Source organism: Peromyscus leucopus, chromosome 4 (genome assembly GCF_004664715.2).
Source record: "Peromyscus leucopus breed LL Stock chromosome 4, UCI_PerLeu_2.1, whole genome shotgun sequence".
In the NCBI taxonomy this organism is placed as follows: Eukaryota; Metazoa; Chordata; class Mammalia; order Rodentia; family Cricetidae; genus Peromyscus; species Peromyscus leucopus.
In genome coordinates this window covers 4,859,462-4,878,548 of record NC_051066.1, presented here as the reverse complement: position 1 = coordinate 4,878,548, position 19,087 = coordinate 4,859,462, and the positions used below count along the sequence as shown (strand labels likewise).

The window sequence follows — 19,087 nt, the reverse complement described above, 5'->3', positions numbered from 1 at the left end:
GTAAACAGAAAGAATAAGATCTAGAGGCCCTAGCCCAGCCCTAGCAGATACTGGGCTCCATCCCAAACAGACTGAGAGGACAGCAACCCCTAAACCTTAAAGAACAGACGGAGAAAATTGAACACCCAGCCTGCTCCCATCTATTGTTTTACAGAGTGATTACAGCAGGTCCCTGAAGGATCCATGGTGGTGTGTGTAAGAGTCCAGCTGGTGACTGTGTGCCTCTCTCCTTCTGCCTCCCTGTTTGAAGCAAGAGACCAATCACATACCACTTGAATGAATCTATGGGGTGCTGTGAAATAATCCTTCTGTCCACTGTGAAGATGTGTTGCTCTCATTGTTAATAAAAAGCTGATTGGCCAATAGCTAGGCAGGATTTTCTGGACAGAGAGAACACTGGAAAGAAGAGTAGTGGAGTCTCAGGAATCTCAAGGAGATGGAGAGGAAGCAGGAAATGAACTTGCCCTACTGACAAAAGGTACTGAGCCTGTGGCAGAGCAAAGATAAGAAATATGGGTTAATTTAAAATGTAAGAATTAGCTAGTAGCAAGCCTGAGCTATTGGTCAAGCATTTATAATTAATAAGTCTCTGTGGGGTTATTTGGGGGCTGGCTGGCAGGACAGAAAACTACATACAATAGGGTATCAGTTGGTGGGTGACTTTAAAGTTGGGTGTGGATCCACCAAGATTCAGCCTTGTCTCTTTGGTTCTTTTGCTAAGTACATTTTTGTTCTCTTTTAAAGACAGGGTCTTGCTAAATAGCTCAGGCTGGCTTGGAGCTCCTGATCCCCCATCTCAGCTTCCCCAGTGCCAGCATTGGTTACCAACATTGGTGTCACACCTGACTTGCTGAAATGCATTTTTTGAGAAGCTTCCCAGACTATTTCTCAGATTGGAGAACACTAGTACCAACTCTCTCTTTTGATGTGTGTGTGTGTGTGTGTGTGTTGATGTGTACACATGGAAGCCAGAGGATAATCTCAGGTATGGCTCCTCCTTAGACACCATCCAACCTTTTATTTATTTATTTATTTATTTATTTATTTATTTATTTAATTGGTTTTTCGAGACAGGGTTTCTCTGTGTAACAGTCCTGGCTGTCCCAGAACTCATTTTGTTGATCAGGTGGCCTCACACTCACATAGATCTGCCTGCTTCTGCCTCCCAAGTGCTGTGATTAAAGGCATGGGCCACCACTGCTTGACCTTTATTTTTTGAGACAGGATCTCACTATGCAATCCTGGCTGGTGTAGAAATTGATATATAAACCAGGCTGGCCTCAAGCACACAGAGATTTGCCTGTCTCTGTCAGCTTTTTTTTTTTTTTTTTTTTTTTTTTTTTTTTTTTTTTTTTTTTTTTTTTTTTTGGTTTTTCGAGACAGTGAGTTCCAGTTCTTGGCTGTCCTGGAACTCACTCTTTAGACTAGACCAGGCTGGCTTCGAACTCATAGAGATCTACCTGCCTCTGCCTCCCAAGTGCTAGAATTAAAGGCGTACCATTACCTGGCTATCAGTTTAATTTTTTTGAGACAGGGTCTCTCTTCAAGTCTTGGGAGTCAACCAATTAGGCAAGACTGACTGGCTAGCCTTCTCCTGAAATCTGCCCACCTCTGTCTCTCTGGGGTTGTTTGTGTGCACCACCACATACAGATTTTTACTTGAGTTCTTTAGATCAAACTTAGGTCTTCATGTTTGTATGGCAAGTGATTTCCTAGCTATCTTTCTTCCCCAGCCTTCTGCCACTGATTTCTGATCCAGAAATTTAGCCTTCTTACATCTCACCCAGACTTTCTGCCAGTTCTGAATACGGTTGTTATTTTCACTCTTTTGTGTGTGATGAGAGTATTAACATTTGTTATCATGTGTTGGGTACTTTGCTGGTATTTATTATACATCAACCCATCTTATTCTCATAGCAATATTCAGAAATTGGAACTACTGTTATTGGTGGAAAAATCGAGAGGGGTAGTGTCCAAAGACTCACAGAAATATAGAATTGGTATTTGACTCTATAAAAAAAAGATTTTTTAAATGTTTAGAGTTTCATACATGCATACAATGTATCTTGATTATATTAATGCCTTCACCTAACTCATCCCAGATCCACTCCTACCCTCTCCCAAATTCCTGGCTAGTCCCCCCCCCTTTAATTTTTTTTTATTCCAATTTGTGTTGCCCGTGTACTTCTGGGTGTGAAGCCATTCACTGGAGATGGTTGACTGCCAGGGGCAACACCCTTAGGGTAAGCTGACAGTCCCTTCCTCCTGTGGCCGCCAACTGTCAGTACCTCTTCATCGTAGGAGTTGGGGCTTGTGAGTTCCAGAACACTGACTGGTTTGGTCTTATGTGGGTCTTGTTCAGGTAACCTGAGCTGCAGTGAATTCATGAACGCAGAGTCTGTCACGCCCAGAAGATAGTGATTGTTCCAGACCTCTGGCTCTTTGCTGTCTTTCTGTTCTCGCTGTCCTGATGGTCTCTGAGCCTTCCAGAGTGGAGGTGTGATGTGTCCCACTTGTGGTTGAGCACTCCATAAGACGTTCCGTCTCTGCATTTTGGCCAGTTGTGAATTTCTGTATTAACCGCCGAACACTGGACTAAGAAACTTCTCTGATGAGGTCTGAGAGCTACGCTAATCTGGGTGTTGAGGTAAGATCTAAAAAGCAGTTTGATACCATGTCCATCTAGTAAATAATAATTGCAGTGAACTCTTCTTTCTGACATGGAGGTTAAGCTGAGGACTGTTCCTTGTAAAAGTGAGAATAGTTTAAAGAGAGCCCTACAGTTTTGAGCAGACAGAAGTTACTTAACTAGCTCCAGACCGGCCTGGCGGCAGCGCGCATGCGCAAGCCTTCCATCAGGCCCCGCCCCCCGGGAGGCTCTCGCTCCGGGCTCTGGGGCTTGCGCACTGCGTCCCCAGCCAGCGGCGCCTTCCCGACCGGGGACTTCCGGTACGCCGGGTACGGTTCCGGGTCGTGGCGCGGCTGGGGGTAACAGGGCTACTGTTGCCGGCCGGTGGCGGCGGGGAGCGGCGGGGTCATGAGGGCGAGTCTGGGGCGCGGCAGCCGAGCGGGCCGGTAGACGCGTCGGTCCTCGAGGACTCCGTGGGCGCAGGGGTCGGTGCAGGGGCCGGGAGGCGTAGGGAAGCCGGGGCCTCCCGCAGGGACGTGTCCTGGGCGAGGCGGCCCGTAGTGTGGAAGCAGCTTCAGGTAAAGGTTGCCCCAGCCGCCGCCGCCCCCTCGCCCGCGGGACTCTGCGGCCCCTCAGCACCCTGCTGCCCAGCGGCTGCCCGCCGGGGCCGTGCTCGGTGGCCTGGGAGCATCCGTTTCCTGGCCCTTCCCGAGCCTGACAGCTGGGTGTGTGACTTAGGTGAGGAGAGGCTGTGGACCTGGGGGTGTGGGGGGCGGGGGCGGGGGCGCCCTTGGCTCAGGCGGTTTCAGGCCCCGAACTCGGCAAGGTCCGGTGCCCCGGCTCCGTTCTGTGAAATCAAGTTTTCAAAGCATTGCCTGGGCAGTCCTGAAACAGTCCTGCAGATTGTTTTCCTGTCTGGAGTGCTGCTAGGAACTCGGATTCCGGTTTTTCTGTTGATGGGAGTGACAAGGAGTGGTAAAGCTGGGGGGTGGGATGGGAAGAAGAAAAGATTATAATTTAAACAAGTGTGTAACTCGAACCAGAAACTGTAAGACGAACCAGGGACCTCGAAATTTGTTACACTTCCTTTGAATGATTGCAAATATTTGAAACTGTCACTGTCCCCAGCTCCGTGGAAAGCACCATATTTGTTATAAATCCCCAAACAGCCAAGTTCAAAACCTTCCCAGGTGTGAATAGTGACATGGACAGACACATCAGTTAAAAGATCGGCATTCACTTGACCAACAGAAAGGATGGGTTCGTTTTGTGAACACCCACCCGAACAGAAATAAAGTGCGTTACCCCTGTGTTTGTGGGCCACACAAGCTGCAGCGAAAGAACTTGCTCAGTGGTAATTGCCCCCATCTTTTACAACTCATACCCTGCAAACTTACTGGAGTCTGGGGAGGGCGTACCAGGTGCCCCTTTCCTATTCAGCGGGGTGCTCACATCTGCCTTCAGCTGCTAAATGTGCATAGTACCTGCATAGCCTCTATGTGCCTGTGGCTCCTGGCTAGCTTTTTACAGTTAAGCTTATAAAAGCCTCTATTTTAGGCCTTCCCTCTGGATAAGTCAGTTCTCAAAACACTTCTGATTTGTCCCCAAGTACATAAAAAAAAAAAAATTTACCCTGCCCCACCTAGAAGCTTCCCAGGTTTTGGTTTCTGGCATATCGATAATGCTTCCCATGGACCAACTGAAGGTGGTCTCACTTCACCAGTTAGGGACAATCCAGCTTCTGATGATTTCTTTCTTTGCTTTTTTTCTTAAGAATTATTTTTTAAATATGTGTGTCCATGTGGGGTTTGTGTCTGTGTGAGGGCAGTTTCCCTCGGCGGTCAGAAAAGCCAAAGAGGGTGTCAGATGCCCTAGAACTGGAACCTCTGGTGCTTTTGAGCTGCACATTGTGGGTGCTGGGAACCGAACTTGGGTCCTCCACAAGACAAGTACTGGCTCCTAACTGCTGAACTGTTTCTCTAGCCCTGGGGATGATTTCTTACCTTGCTAGAATCCTATAAACACTTGTTATTTACAGTCATTTGATCTAGCAAGCATTTATTATGTGTAGATATAGGTCAGGTACTCTAGTGCAGTTTAATAAGACTCAGTCGCTCTGTACAGGGAGTGAGAATTAGTCACTCCAGTGCTGTGGCAGGTAGAGGTGTAAGGTTCTCTCCAGAATGGAAGTAGTACATAGTGTTAGCTTTTGAAAGATGACATTTGGTCAAGGGAATGAGCATAATGCAAGGTAAATTGAACTTGAGTATTTCTCATTTAACCATTTTAACTAACATTTATAGACAGGAAGACACAGGCTACATAGCTGCCATGAGACAGAGCCAGGTCTTGGCACCTTCTTACCTTAGCACTCTATAGTACGTATTGAAACAACCGAATAAGAAGAAAAATAAGAATGTTGAAATGGGCAGGACAGAAACTCCTCTCAAGGTAGATAAGGCCAGGTACTGTGGTGCAGGCCAGCTGCTTGGTAGGCTGAGGCAGCAGAGTACTTGACAGATTGTTTGAGGCCAGCCTGGGTATCGGTGGAAATCCATTTTTAAAAAAGAAATGTTAGGCTGGAGAGAGATCTCAGTGGTTTAGAGCATGGGTGTCTCTTACAGAGGCCTTGGCTTCATTACCCAGCATCTGCATGGTGGCTCACAGCCATCTGTGACTCCAATTCCAGGGCATCTGATGCCATGTTTTGGCCTCTGTGGGCACCAGGTAGGCACATGGTGTACAGACAGACATATATACACACACAAACACCTATGTGTGTGTGTGTGTATACATATATATATGGTTAAAAATAATTAAAAAAATGGCTCTGCACTTTAGAGCACTGACTGATATTTCAGAGGTCCCAAGTTTAATTCCCAGCAACCATATGGTGGCTCACAACCATCTATAATGGGATCTGATGCCCTCTTCTGGCGTGCAGACATTACATGCTGACAGCATACATATACATAAATAAATGTTTGCCAGCAGGCAGTGGTGGCGCACGCCTTTAATTCTAGCACTAGGGAAGCAGAGGGAGGCAGATTTGGTGAGTTTGAAGCCAGCCTGATCTACAGCTTGAGTTCCTAGGACAGCTAGAACTACACGGAGAAACTCTGTCTCAAAAAACCAAACCAAAAAGAATGAAAAAGAAAAGAAAAAACCCTGATAGAACCTGAACACCCTAACCTGAGCTTTCTAAGCAGCATTTCAGATCGGGGATTTTCAGGTTAGCGGTACTCATTTAGTAAAGTCTGACCCTGCTCCAAAAATCAAAATCTGAGACCCAAAAGTACTTCTGGCACCAACCATTTCAAATAAGGAATTCTCAACCTATAAATTGTCAGGTACGCCTAATGATATCTACAAGATCTCTGAGTGGATTTCTAGTCCAAGCAAAGCCAAGTCAATGCAAATGTTCCTCAACTGTTAGAGAGTTTATTGGAAGTCAGTGTTCCATGAAGTGTTACTCAAATCAAATAAAAAAAGTTGCAGGCATGTCACCAGGATGTTGCCATTGCTGCTTTTCGCAGGCATTTGAGAGGTGAAGTGGAAGGGCTAAACTCTGTGAGGGCACAAATGCCAGGCAATCAAGATGAGTTTCAGTTTCTACTCTTAACTAGCCAGTTGATAGACTTGAAGGGTGCGTTCGTGGTTCATTCAGCAGTTCCAGGCAAAATGTTAGGCCCTGGGATGCCACTGGGAATAAAGCTAGGTTCCCACTTAGAGGTCATGGACATTCCAGTTGGGGAGAAATGTGTGCAGATGAAGTAGTCACATTCTGTATATGCTGCCACAGGGTGCTATAGAGCCCACAGTGAGTACTTACTGTGGATGACATTGTCCCCAAAGCTGTTTTACATCTGTCCCTGTGAGGGAAGATGTGAACATCACCCCGGTTTTATAGATAGGAACTAGAGCATGGGAAAGATAAATAACTTCTTGGGGGGATGTGTGCAGCTCAGGGGTAGAGTGAGTACTTAGCATGAGTGAGGGCCCATGCTTCACTTCCAGGAACCAAAAAGTAAACAGAAAAAAAAAAGAGGTTCCCTGAGTTTATACAAGTGGTGTTTTGAGCTGAAGGATGTCTGCCAGCCTCTTCAGTCCCATACCCTGCCACTTGTTCTTGTTGTGTGAGTGTGGACCTGATCGGAATGCTGCAGAGAGGAGCCAGCTGAGTGTGGAGCTCCAGTGTCATGTCACCAGCTGGGCACAGTAAGGAGTGGAGGTGGTCTCTGCACTCGGAGCCCATCAGCCAATCTACTGTTTCTGGAGTGTTCTTTTTGTTGTTGTTTCTGTTTTTGTTTGTTTGTTTGTTTTTAGGGTGGGTATATTTTGCTTGTTGACTCAACTGAATGCTTTAGAAACTGTTCCAGTTCAGTGGTTATTCATGCTTAGGCCTTACTGTTAAGGATGCAGCCAGATGTCAGATTGCCAAAAGAAAGAGAAGTCTGTTATATTTCCCACTGAGGGTGCCTTTACCGTGTTTATAGAACCCTTGTCTTAGAAGTTGGTGCATCATGAAGCACAGAAGCTTGGGAAATTGACAGAGGGAGGAGTATTTTAATTCTTGCCAATCTGTTTTGCAGAGTGGCCAGTGTATGGTTTTCTCATGTCATCCGGCTAAATAAATTTCAAAGGGATGAGGTTTAGGGTGAGGGGACCTTGTGAGACTTGGATTTGGTGCTTGTCTCACTAGATACCACCAGATTTGTCTTCCCTTGGCCGTCTTCGTAGTACCATGCAGTGGCATTGTTCCTTCAGTCATTTTTTTTTTTTTTTGCATACTATGTTTCCATCACCCTCATAACCCTTTATAGTAGGTGAGGTTACAAAGGAGAGCAATCAGAACTTCTTGAGATGAAAAAACTGGCAGCCAGAAAACCACAGTTTTGTAGCTAGTGCCTTGGTCTGAGAGGGACTCACCTTCAAAATAAGCTTCACTGTGCACCGCCTTTGAAGTTTGGGCAAGTCATTTCCAGATTCTTGACTCTTTCCCTATCTGGATGGCGAATAGTGAAATTCAAGTCTTGCTGAAGTCTTTTCAGGACTGCTGTGCTTAAAGTTACACAGCAGGGTACCGGCAGACCCTAGTAGAATCTGGTGCTGTTCTTCTCTCTGCATGACAGGGCAGGCTCTGCCCTGTGTTCTGTCATTGCCTCCAATGAACCTTGGTGGGCCAGTGCTCCCCTCAGGTATGCAGTGCTCCCCCTCGGGTATGCAGTGCTCCCCCTCGGGTATGCAGTGCTCCCCCTCGGGTATGCAGTGCTCCCCCTCGGGTATGCAGTGCTCCCCCTCGGGTATGCAGTGCTCCCCCTCGGGTATGCAGTGCTCCGTTGACTGCCACACACAAGAGGGAAAGCGGACCAGAGAGTCACCCAGCAGAGTAAGAGAAATATGCTCAGGGAGTTCCCAGCTCAAGAGTTTAATTTATTTTTATTTTAATCCCCCTCTTCTACAAGGTAAAAATTGAAGAAATTTTAGTCAGTTAGATACTTGTTTTCATTCATACTCTATTGTATAAAGAAATAACATGGAATGTAAAAGTGAAGAAAATAAATCCTGAGCAGTCATTCAGAATTTATTAACTGTACTTGGCAGCAGTCTGGGTGTATCAGGGAAGCAGATTTAAGATAGGAAACACAAAATTTGAAGTGAAAGTAGAAAATAGTTTCAAGAAATTAAAAATGAGAAAATGGAGAGAAACCACTTTTAAAAAAAAACCTGAAATTTTGCAAAAAGTTATTGGAGTCACTACTGGGATGATTGTGATTGCTTGGGAAATAATTGTTATGTCAGACTCCCCAAATGTGTGCAATGTTAGGTTCCTAATACCCCACTCTAGCATGTTTTCATGGATTATCTGTTGTTAGTACAGATAAGTAGTCTGAAGGTTCATAGATTCAAAGAAATGACAGTATTTAGCACTGTCTTGTTTTAAGGTACTGTGCTATAAGTAAGTACTGTTTCAGCAGGGAATTGGTAGGAAATCATTTGAAAGAATGTGCTTCTTTTGTAGTTTTTTAAAGACGAACTTTTTGTTTATGTGCATATTTTACCTACATGTATATATGTGCATTACATGGGTCTCTTTCCCGTGGGGGCTGGAAGAGGGCATTGGATCTCCTGGAGTTTAACTCAGAACTGGAGTTAAACACAGTTCTGAGCTGCCGTATGGGTGCCAGGAACTGAACTCCAGTACTCTGAACTGCTGAGCCATCTCTCCAGCCCTTGAAAACAGCAGCTCTTTGATAGGAACTTAAGTTGTTGACAACCAGCTTGAGTACTGAAGTAGTGTGGAGCAGAGCCTTGAAGCCACACCCACCTGGGTGTTCTACTGGTTGTCTGTGTGACCTAGACAGTGTGCCGAGTGGGGTTAGGGATGCCATCTACAGCCCTTGTGAGGATTAAAAGACCATGTCGGTACCTTGTATGAACTACAGTGCTTCTGCAGAGAAGCAGGCTTTGGCATTCAGGGACACAGGGCATCCAGGACTGACACTAACTGCAGTGCTTAGGAATGAAGAAGATTGTTCACATCTGGATCCTGAGTTAGTCATCACTTTGGTTGTACTTTGTGAGTTACTTAGCATACATGTAGTTCTATTGAGGCAAGTTTCAGTATGCTGTTTTGGGGGTGGTTAAATTGATTTGCTGAGTAATATTAGGAACTTAACACTTAAAACTGAGCGTGGTGGTGCACACCTTTAATCCCAGCAGTAGGAGGCAGAGGCAGGTGGATCTCTGAGTTCGAGATCAGTCTGGTCTACAGAGTGAGTTCCAGGAGAGCCAGGGCTGTACAGAGAAACCCTGTCTTGAAAAGCCGAAAAAATAACAAAGAAATGTACACTGGCTTATGTGGTCTTGTTTTGTGTGGTGACTACCCTTAGAAGTGACTAGAACACGGGAAGTTTGTCAGGTGCAGAAACCAAAGCTAGAGAGGCAGGGTTTCGGTGTCTAGGGCTACCAGTAGCAGCTTTTGCCTTGATTTGTCCATTTAATGCTTACAGAAAGTCATTTTTCATTATTTGTGAGTGAATGATTATAGGTATGACTTTATAATACGAAGTTTAAAGATTTGATGAAACTGTTTGTTGCTGGCAAAAATTGGTGGTGAGAAGGCTACCCATTCCTTACTTGTCTGACTGTAAGTTGGTAAAATTTGATAAAACTTCTGAAAAGACCTTGAGTAGCATTTATTTCAAGCTTTATGGAGTTATGCATGCATTTAAGGTTGTAGTTTTAGTTTTAGAAATCTCTGTTAAAAGGATTATAGATACAGAAAAATGTTCACGTTCAAGGATGTTTCTTGTAGTTGGGCATAGTGGCCTAAGCCTGTAATTCTATTGCTTGGGAAGCTGAGGCAGGAGGATCATGAATTTGAGGGCTGCTTGGACTATATGTTAAGTTTCAGGCTACTTGGTCTACACAGTGAGACTCTCAAATGGAAAAAAATGGAAGAATTGCATTTATGTTGGTACTGGTGACCATGTTGCCATCCCCTGTTTGTCAGTGCCCAGTGGGACAGTGACTAGGCCTGTGACCGCTTAGTCTTACTTCCAGGAGGGGTGTGTGCCTCTGAAATGAAGGCGCCTAGTTGGCCAGTTGATAGAAAGCAATTGTTTGTGACTTTAAAGCTTATATATTATGAAATGCTTCTTTGATAGAGAAAATAAGTTGTGTTAACACACACACACACACACACACACACACACACACACACACGCCAACCAGGGGCTGGCAAGATGACTGAGTGAGTAAGGACACTTGCCACCAAGTCTAATGACCTGGGTTTGATTCCTAGAACCCAGGTGTGAGATGGTGGGAGGGTGGGGTGGGGTGGGGACACAGGTGTTTAAAAAAAAAAGGTTAACTAGGGTACAACATAGTTTTGTTTATTTTCTTGTGTGTGGTGTGGATGTGTGGGTGCATGTGCCATGGTGCCACAGCTTTAAAGTCAGTGGGGGCCTTCCAGGGACTGTACTCTAGTTCTTAGGCCTGGCAGCAAGCTCCTTAACCCCAGCCATCATCCTTCTACTGGGTCATGGGTTGAGGGGCTCTGAACCAGAAGCAGTTCAGCTGCTCTACTAAGAAAGGCAAGAGTGACATTTTTATAGTGAGAATGAAGGGAAGCAAAGAAACCGTTTGCTTGTGGTTGGCCAGTTGCCTGGTCTGACTTCTTCAGTCGAGGATTCCCTAGCTACAGAATTACAGGTTAGATAGAGCTGTCCTTGGCCAGCTGAGCTTAGATTCTGTTTTGTTGTAATGTAAGCAAGCATTTACAAGAAATAGATCAAATCAGTTTTGCTTATGTTTATACATTAGGCAAGGTTAAAATCACCTATGTGATCTAAATGAGTTTGTCTGCTTAGGATGGTCTCCATTTTAATTTACTTTCACAAGAACAAATTTCATCTTTTTTATTTTGTAAGAAAAAAAATTGAAGGCAAAAGTTTTTTAGATACTAATTTTTCTAGTGTCAGTAAAGTTATAAATATTAAAATGATATGATGAATTAGACTCTTCCAATTATATATTTCATAACTGAAGTAATATCAGCATGCACATTAAGCATTATGGCCAGTTAGGTAGGTTTTTTTTTAACTGTGTATGGTAATTTTCTTGTATGTGGTATCAAAACGTGCACAAAATTTAACAAGTGTGTGATCGTATTTAAATTAGGAAAATACCAGGCAAGTTGTTTCCTTTGTAAACTGCTCTGTCCAAAGCATTCTGTGTATTATCAGAATGAAAAATGACAGCACTTTGTCATCTGCTCAAATTGATACTGCACTCTTTAGGATGACAGCTGAAAAGGCCCACAGGTGCCGTATAAAGAGGTGACCATGTTGTCATATTTCATTTCGGCATCCCTCTGCAAAGCCATAATTACCTAATTAGGTTGTTAATTAGGAGATTAGCATTTCACTATATTGATAGAATGCTCTTTACCAGTGTGGGGCTAGATACAGATTTGTCTGCCCTAATTTATAATCTCTGCCTGCTTTGTACTTATTTATTTGCTTAAGATCCTTGTGTGGAGCAATTGAGTTTATCTGAGAAACAGTTTGTTTACAAGCTAATGAAGCTTTGATAACTCACAGAAGTTGCTGAGCTAAGGTATGAACAGAACTAAAGAATGGCCTCAGCCCTAAAGAGATTGTGAAAATTCTGAATTGATAGAACTTCTATTACCATAGGCAACAAACACATAAGAGTTTAGATTATTGGTCTGAAGTCCAAAATGTAAAATTTGAGTGTAAAGTGTGACAGATGTATGTGCTATTAGTTAAATTATTATGGCCAGTCCACGTAGTTAAAAGGAGATTTATTTAATGGCGTAACTTACAAATGAAGGAATAGGTAGGTTGAGGGTTCTGGGAAAGACGCAACAGTAGTCCGGCGATGTTCTCTGGAGAACTCTCCTCCGTCCACCTCTAGTGTCTGGGCTCCCAGCCACAAGAGAGCACTGCAGGTCCCAATCTCAGGTCTTCAGGCCCTTTCTTGGCCCCGCCTTGTGGGTGTGATAGTTATAAAAACCTCAGTGGAGGCTGGAACTTCCAGACCAAAGCTGGAATGGCTACCCACTACAATGTGCCCTAAACTAGGCAAAGGGCATTACTTTAGCTGTATTGAAATGTACTACTTTCATTTGTAGTTGAGAAACTGAAGCTTGCTCAGCGATTTGAGAATAAGTATATCCACCTCTTTAGTCATGAGCCAGGCTTTATTTCACTTGTACCTTGTGTCCTTTGGTCTTTGCTGGCTTCTTAACCACTCTTTGGCCTGAGTCCTTCTGAAGTCTGAAGTATTTAATAGTAACCTTCCACTTGGTATTTGGACTATGCAGTGTGTCTGATGTTCTTTTCAGGGGCTGAGAGCCATTACTTCCTTTCTCAGTACAGTGCCTGTAGTTGGTGCCTTCCCTCGCTTTCCAGTTCAGAGCCCTTCCTAATGATGCGACCCTTTAATATGGTTCATCATGTTTTGGTGGCCTCCAACCATAAAATTACTTTCATTGCTACTTCGTAACTGTAATTTTGCTGCTATTATGACTCGTAATGTAAATAGCTGTGTTTTCTGGTCGTCGTAGGAGACCCCTGTGAAAGGGTTGTTCAGCCTCCAGGGGTTGAGAACCACTGCTTTAAGCAGCAGTTTAGCTGCTGCCTTTTCCTTCTTCCTTTTGGGAAAAGAATACATAGGGTCTTTCTATGTAGCCCTGCCTGTCCTGGAACTCACTGTGTAGACCAGGCTGGCCTTGAACTCACAGAGGTCCACCTACCTCTGTCTTCCAGGTGCTGAGATTAAAGATGTGAGCTAAACAGGACTCAGAAGGGTGAAGAAGCCAGGTGACAAGGCAAAAAATTTCCAGAGAGAAGTTTCTGTGTGGATGAAGGTTGAGTGAGAACAAAGTTCTGTATGGATGGAAAGTACTAAGGGATGAGTGAGGAATGGAGCTGCTTGGTGGGCAAGCGTCAGAGTTGGGAAGGAGTTTGGGAAGTCAGTGAAAGACTTTAGGACTAGTTAGGAAGCAATTGTATTAGCATAGCCGAGAGCCAGTGGCTTACTTGAAATAATGAGAAATGGATGAGTTCTTGAGAGAAAGAGATAGAACACACAGGATTCTGACTAAATGTCTTCAGGATCCGTGGGAAGGCTCCTGATTTAATAGGCAATTCTTTGTACACATTTGGAATATATGTCTGAGTGTGTCATAGATACCAGGCCTAAGTCTTATTTCCATTTTGACCCCAAGAAAAACAACACTAGCAGCTAATTCTCTTTCAAGTGAGCTGAGGATATGAACATTGAATGTTGGTTTGGGCCCAGTAGTGGGGCAGCAACTTGGTGAGATTTGGAGGACCCGAGGTCTAGAGAAACGGCACTTTGCCTGTGTTCCAAACTGAATTTCTCCTGAGGACTGCTAACAGAGGCAGTGTGTCACCTCTCTGTGGCTTCTTAGGCCAGAGTTCTGATGCTCCTGCACATGGGCATTTTCCTTGAGAGTCAGATGTGCTGCTGGGATTTGGGCATTGGGATTAGTCTTCCTCAGCTAGAAATTTGAGTGTGCTCCCTCCACACTGATGTATTTCACAGTTCTCGTCCTCCAGAGAAGAGGACTTCGAGCCTCGTGTTTCTGCTTAAGTGATTTTCCTACCTGTTGCTGGCACCAACTCATTTTACAGGTTAAGTGTTTTGATTACTCTTGTTAGTTCAGCACAGGGAAGGACATTGTTGATACTTTCAGGTTAGAGTCACTAGAGCTAGAAGAATTCTTGGATATTGTCTTAGTTAGGATTTCTATTGCTGTAAAGAGATACAATGACCATGGTGACGCTTATAAGGAAAACCTTTAATTGGGGCTGGCTTATAGTTCAGAGGTTTAGTCCATTATTGTTGGGACAGGAAACATGGGCAGCCCACAGGCAGAAATGGTGCTAGAGAAGGAGCCCAGAGTTCTACATCTGGATGAGAGAGAGACAGAGACAGAGACAGAGAGACAGAGAGACAGAGAGAGACAGGCAGATGGAATGGGTCTGGCTTGCACTGCTGAAACCTCAGAGCCCACTCCAGTGACATACTTCTTCCAACAAGGCCACACCTCCTAATAGTGCCACTTCCTATGAGCCTATCGGGGCCATTTTCATTCAAACCACAGCACATGTTGCTTGGATTCTGGCCTTCCTTGTTTGTATGTATGAGTCACATACCATAACAGTCATCCTTCTCCAGGTGATAATTCATATTATATTATTGCAGAGCTTTGTGACCATCACTGTTACCTGTTTAGAACAGTCAGACCCCAGTCGTGTGTCACTGTCCCGTGTCCTGTCCCGGCCCTCTCCACTCTTGACATTCATAGTTCTATTTTGCATCTCTATGGTTTTGCTTATTTTCAGTCTTTTGTAGGGATAGAGTTGTAATCTGTGGCCTTTCATATCTGGGTTCTTTTGCCGAGTACAGTGTTGAAACAGTTAAGATTATACCTTATCCCCTTCCTCATCAGGTCATAGTCTACCATATGTGTTTATGTTTATGTTTACCACCCCTTGTCTATCCATTCATCAGTTGGACATTTTGGTTATTTCTGACTTTGGCTATTTTTATGCTGCTTTGCATATGTGTGTACAAACTTGTGTGTGAACAGGTATGTTCAGTTCGCTAGGGTGCATGTTGAGCCTATTGCTCACATGGTAACTCTGCGTTTCTAAGCATTGTGAGACTGCCCAAATGTCTCCCGAAGTGGCTGTACCGTGCTCACACTCTCAGCACATCTTTACCTGGGGTCCATCGTGACTTCCTCACAAGGATGATCACTGGGAGCCTTCGAGCCAGCGAAGAAAGGAGCTGCTTAGAATTTGGGAATTTATGTAGCATGCTTGCATACAGGTGGTGTGTGTGTGTGTGTGTGTGTGTGTGTGTGTGAGTGTGTGTGAGAGTCTGCCTGTCTGTCTCTCTCTGTGTCTCTAATGCAGCTTCTGGGTTCTCTTTTAGTGCTTCATGCTTGTGAGCCTGCCTTCAACCTGTTGCTGTTTCCTGGGCTTTCTTGCCATACACATTCCCTGGTCAAGCTCATTCACCTATGGCTTCATGTGTCACACGGATGTTGATGTCTTCCAGATATACTCAGTTTTCTCCAGAAGTCTCCCTCCCTACCCCCCAGTGGTTTAGCCATATAACTCAAGTTGGTCTCTAACATGTGACCTGCCTGCCTCTGCCTCCAAAGAACTAATATCACAAGTGTAATTTGGGTCTTGCTGATCTCTTTGGGTAATCCATACTCAAGTTCATTGTGTCTGAAATTAATTCATTATCTGTACCCCTGCCCCCACCTACTAACTTGTTCCTGTTATTTATTTGTGTGTCACATACGGAGAGGTCAGAAAACAGCTTAAAGAGTCAGTTCTCCTCTCACTGTGTGGGCTCTGGGGATCTAACTCAGGTAGAGTTTTGACAGCAAGCATCTTTACCTGCTGAGCAGCCTGTGTTTCATTGTTGGCAGTGGAAATGTTTCCCTCGACGTTCACTCAGTCACCGAGTTCTGCTTTTTGTCTCTGGAATGGTTCTTGAGTTTATGAAAGCATCTTATGGCTTCACTTGAGACCATCCTCTCCTCCTTGGGTTCTTGTCACAGCTTCACAGCAGTCTTCTGTCTTGTCCATTAGATGACTCTTCTATGTGACATGATGCTCTAGCAGTCTTTGAAATGCTAATCTAATCAGCAACTTTCAACTGTGTAGTTTCAGTTAATAAAGACGTATTCTGCTATTTCTTGCTTCAGTTCCAGACTGTATTGAAGGTTGCTGCTTGGCCTGTCTTCTAACCATCCAGCTTCTTTCTCATCATTGCAAATCCATCATAGACTAGGGAATAACAGCAGCAATAATAGTAGGCATCTGGGTAGTGCCTGCCATGGGCCAGGCAGTATCGTAAGTACATAACGTTCATTTATTCAGTCAGTCTTTACAGTTCTGAGTAGCCATCCAAAAGATTCCCATTTCCAGATGAGGAAATAGACATAGAAGTTGTGTTACTCTCCACAGGCCCTATAGTGAGTGCCAAGTCCAGATTTACACCCAAGTAGCTTGCTTGATTGTTCTCAGCTCCGCCTCCTGCTGACTTTCTCAGCTCCCCATTCCCCCCATGCCCTTAACTTGTCTCACTACAAGGATCCTGTCTTTGATTCCAAACCAACTCAACTCATGTATGGCCTGGTGTTAATTTGAAAAACCAAAGGGGATTTTACTGTAAACTTTCTAATCAAGGAGCCCGCATTGCAGAGTGGTGTCAGCTCTTTTGGGACTGCTCTCCTGGGAGGTAAGTTAAAGTGACGACTTTCATTGTCTTGGTCACACTTATGTCTTGGGAAGCCTTGTCTGAGCAACCAATTTCATTCAGCTATCTGTTCATTGTGATTCTATAGCACACCATTGGAATCCTCCAGCGTGGCTCTCATGCTTTATGGTGACCATTTGTAGTTTTGTGTTTTCTCTGCTGTCTGAATCTCCCCTTACTGATAGGGGCTACAGGCTACAGCTGAGCACTTGTTACCCCAACTCCCAGCATGTGGCGGGAGGCACAGGTGTTTGTACCTTTACATAGTTGAGTGCGCACAGTGTGTTCAAGAGTGTGGTAAGTGGACTAGGGGCAGAATGTGTGGTTTTAAGGTAGAGTGCTGGAGCCAGCCTGCCTGGGCTTTATCATGGCTCCATCTCATCCTTGTATGACTTTTAGTAAGTTTGTGCCTCCATTTATTGATCTGTGGGACACGGATAATAGAATCTACATCATAGTTTTGTGGACAAGAGAAGTGGCTTGTCCAAACCATACAGTTAGGGCTCTGATAGTTGGGGAGCTGAAATTCAGGTTTCCTGTGTGGTTCATACATGCCACGGTGCTCATATGGAGGTCTTTCAACCATATTAGTCTTCTGATTGAACTCAGGTTGTCAGTCTTGGTGGCAAGTGCCTTTGTTTGCTAAGCCGTCTTTGCTGGCCCCAGAGAGATCCCTTTAATGTGTGTTAGATCTTATCATGCTGCTCTTTTCACAGTCCTCCATGGACTCTGCATTTCTCTTGGAGTATCTAAGGATTTGCCTTACTTTTCCAGCTCTTACCCTGTGCTGCTTGTCCCCCTTCCAGGACTCGTGGTACTTCTTGAATTGTGGTAAGCATGTGACCGAAGCCTTTTTCCTCATATGTTCACATGCACATGGTTTTCCCTGTCTTAGGTGGTAAGTCAGAAGCACTGCAGTGAACCATTCCTGTGCTGTTTGGTTTGCGGCTGCAACCCAGTGCTCCATCTAGTGTGGCTCTTTCTCCACAGGCTTCTCGCTGCCATAGTGCACGTGCTTTGTTTGTTTGGCTGACCTCATTAGAACATGAGCTCCATGAAGGCAGTACTGTGGGTGTATGTGCACACTGTGTGTTCTGTATCTAGAGGAGTGCTTGGCAGATGTTGGCATGCAGTGCATAGTTGGTGAATGTACCCATTCAGTACTTAGTGACTGATATGGGTGGATTCATTACTTAGAGGTAGACAGGCCATGCAGTGCAATGGAAATATAAAAGAACACCAACCTGGGATAAAGCAAGAAATCCACGGGAGTCTGCTTAAGGAGTATTACAGAATTTATTAGGATATAAATCTAGGAAATACACTCATGAATACAGAACTGAGTAGACAGCTGAAATCGTCCTTTGATCTGTCCGGGAACTTATCCACCTGGCAGTTCGATCACACCAGGAAGCAGGGAGCAAGGACCTCGTGACCCTTCTCCCTTACCTTTTAAGGGGGTCACAGCAAGAAGCACCACCTCCTGCCCTCCGCTCCCAAAGAGCCAAAGGAGCAAATACCACTACATATCCCTTTTTATCTAAATAAGAAGGTTCTAAACCTAATGCAAACTATATACAATAAGAATGATTATCAAAGCTGGGCGGTAGCGCACGCCTTTAATCCCAGCACTTGGGAGGCAGAGCCAGGCGGATCTCTGTGAGTTCAAGGCAAGCCTGGTCTACAGAGCAAGATCCAGGACGGGCACCAAAACTGCACAGAGAAACCCTGTCTCGAAAAACAAACAAACAAAACAACAACAACAAAAAAAGAATGATTATCAAGTATTGTCCAGGAGAAACAGAGTAATAATATAAACAAAATGGAGCCACAACCAACAAGAACAAGATCAAACAAGACACACATGCTAAATGTCCAGAACATAGGTAAATGGCAAATTATTGGCATTATTCTAATAGCTGTCCTATCCTGAAGAATCTCTTATGTTCTTAGCTAAGATATGAGAGGATTGTAACTCTTAACTGTCTAGTCTTCAACTCCATCAAAGATCTGAGAAAGGAAAATATTACCTGAGAAAACAGGAAGTGCAAACAATTTCCAAAAGATTGCAAGAATAAACAGAGATAGCTGGCAGCCTGGACAGTCACCTAAAGAGTCTCAGCACTATTGGGGCATCCATTTTGGCTACAGGCCTCGAATATCTGACAGACATTTTTTAGAAGCAGGAATTATGAAAGACCATCTTATCCTGACTTGGCAAGGTTTAGCAGTCGCTTTTCCTTATCTCCTGCTTGTCCAGAAAGGACATCATTCATACTGTCAGCAGTCGAGGCAAGGGTAGTTCTTTGCCCACTAGACCATTTAATGCCAAGAAGAAGACAAACTTCCAAACGGAGTGTCTTATAGAAGCCCAACATTCTCTTGGGAGTAGATCAGTGCTGCCAGAAGCAAATATGTCTCATGTCAACAGAATTCTAAGTTATCAAAACATTTAAATGCCACATTATCTGGGTCTATGAAGTGTCTGAAGACTTCCTATTCATCTGACACAAGTTTCTGTAAATCTGGAAAACCTAACTAACATAACTATAGATATGACACTCATGGGTGACTATTAATCTGTAAGTCTTATTTACCTAAATAACCTAAGGACTAAGG

At 44.3% G+C, this 19,087-nt stretch overlaps 1 protein-coding gene across 7 annotated transcripts in view; it reads left to right on the top strand.

The window, feature by feature from the left end:
* The first annotated feature begins 2,968 nt into the window (after positions 1–2,968).
* Positions 2,969–19,087, top strand: part of Mapkap1 (MAPK associated protein 1) — a 213,128-nt gene continuing 197,009 nt past the window's right edge. For 2 of the 7 annotated variants that reach the window (XM_028886060.2, XM_028886062.2), the window contains exon 1: positions 2,970–3,367. The gene's annotated coding sequence lies outside the window, so the exon portion shown is untranslated. Of the gene's footprint in view, positions 3,368–19,087 lie in introns of all 7 variants that reach the window. The other 5 variants (XM_037204518.1, XM_028886058.2, XM_037204517.1 and 2 more) reach the window with 4 other exon arrangements.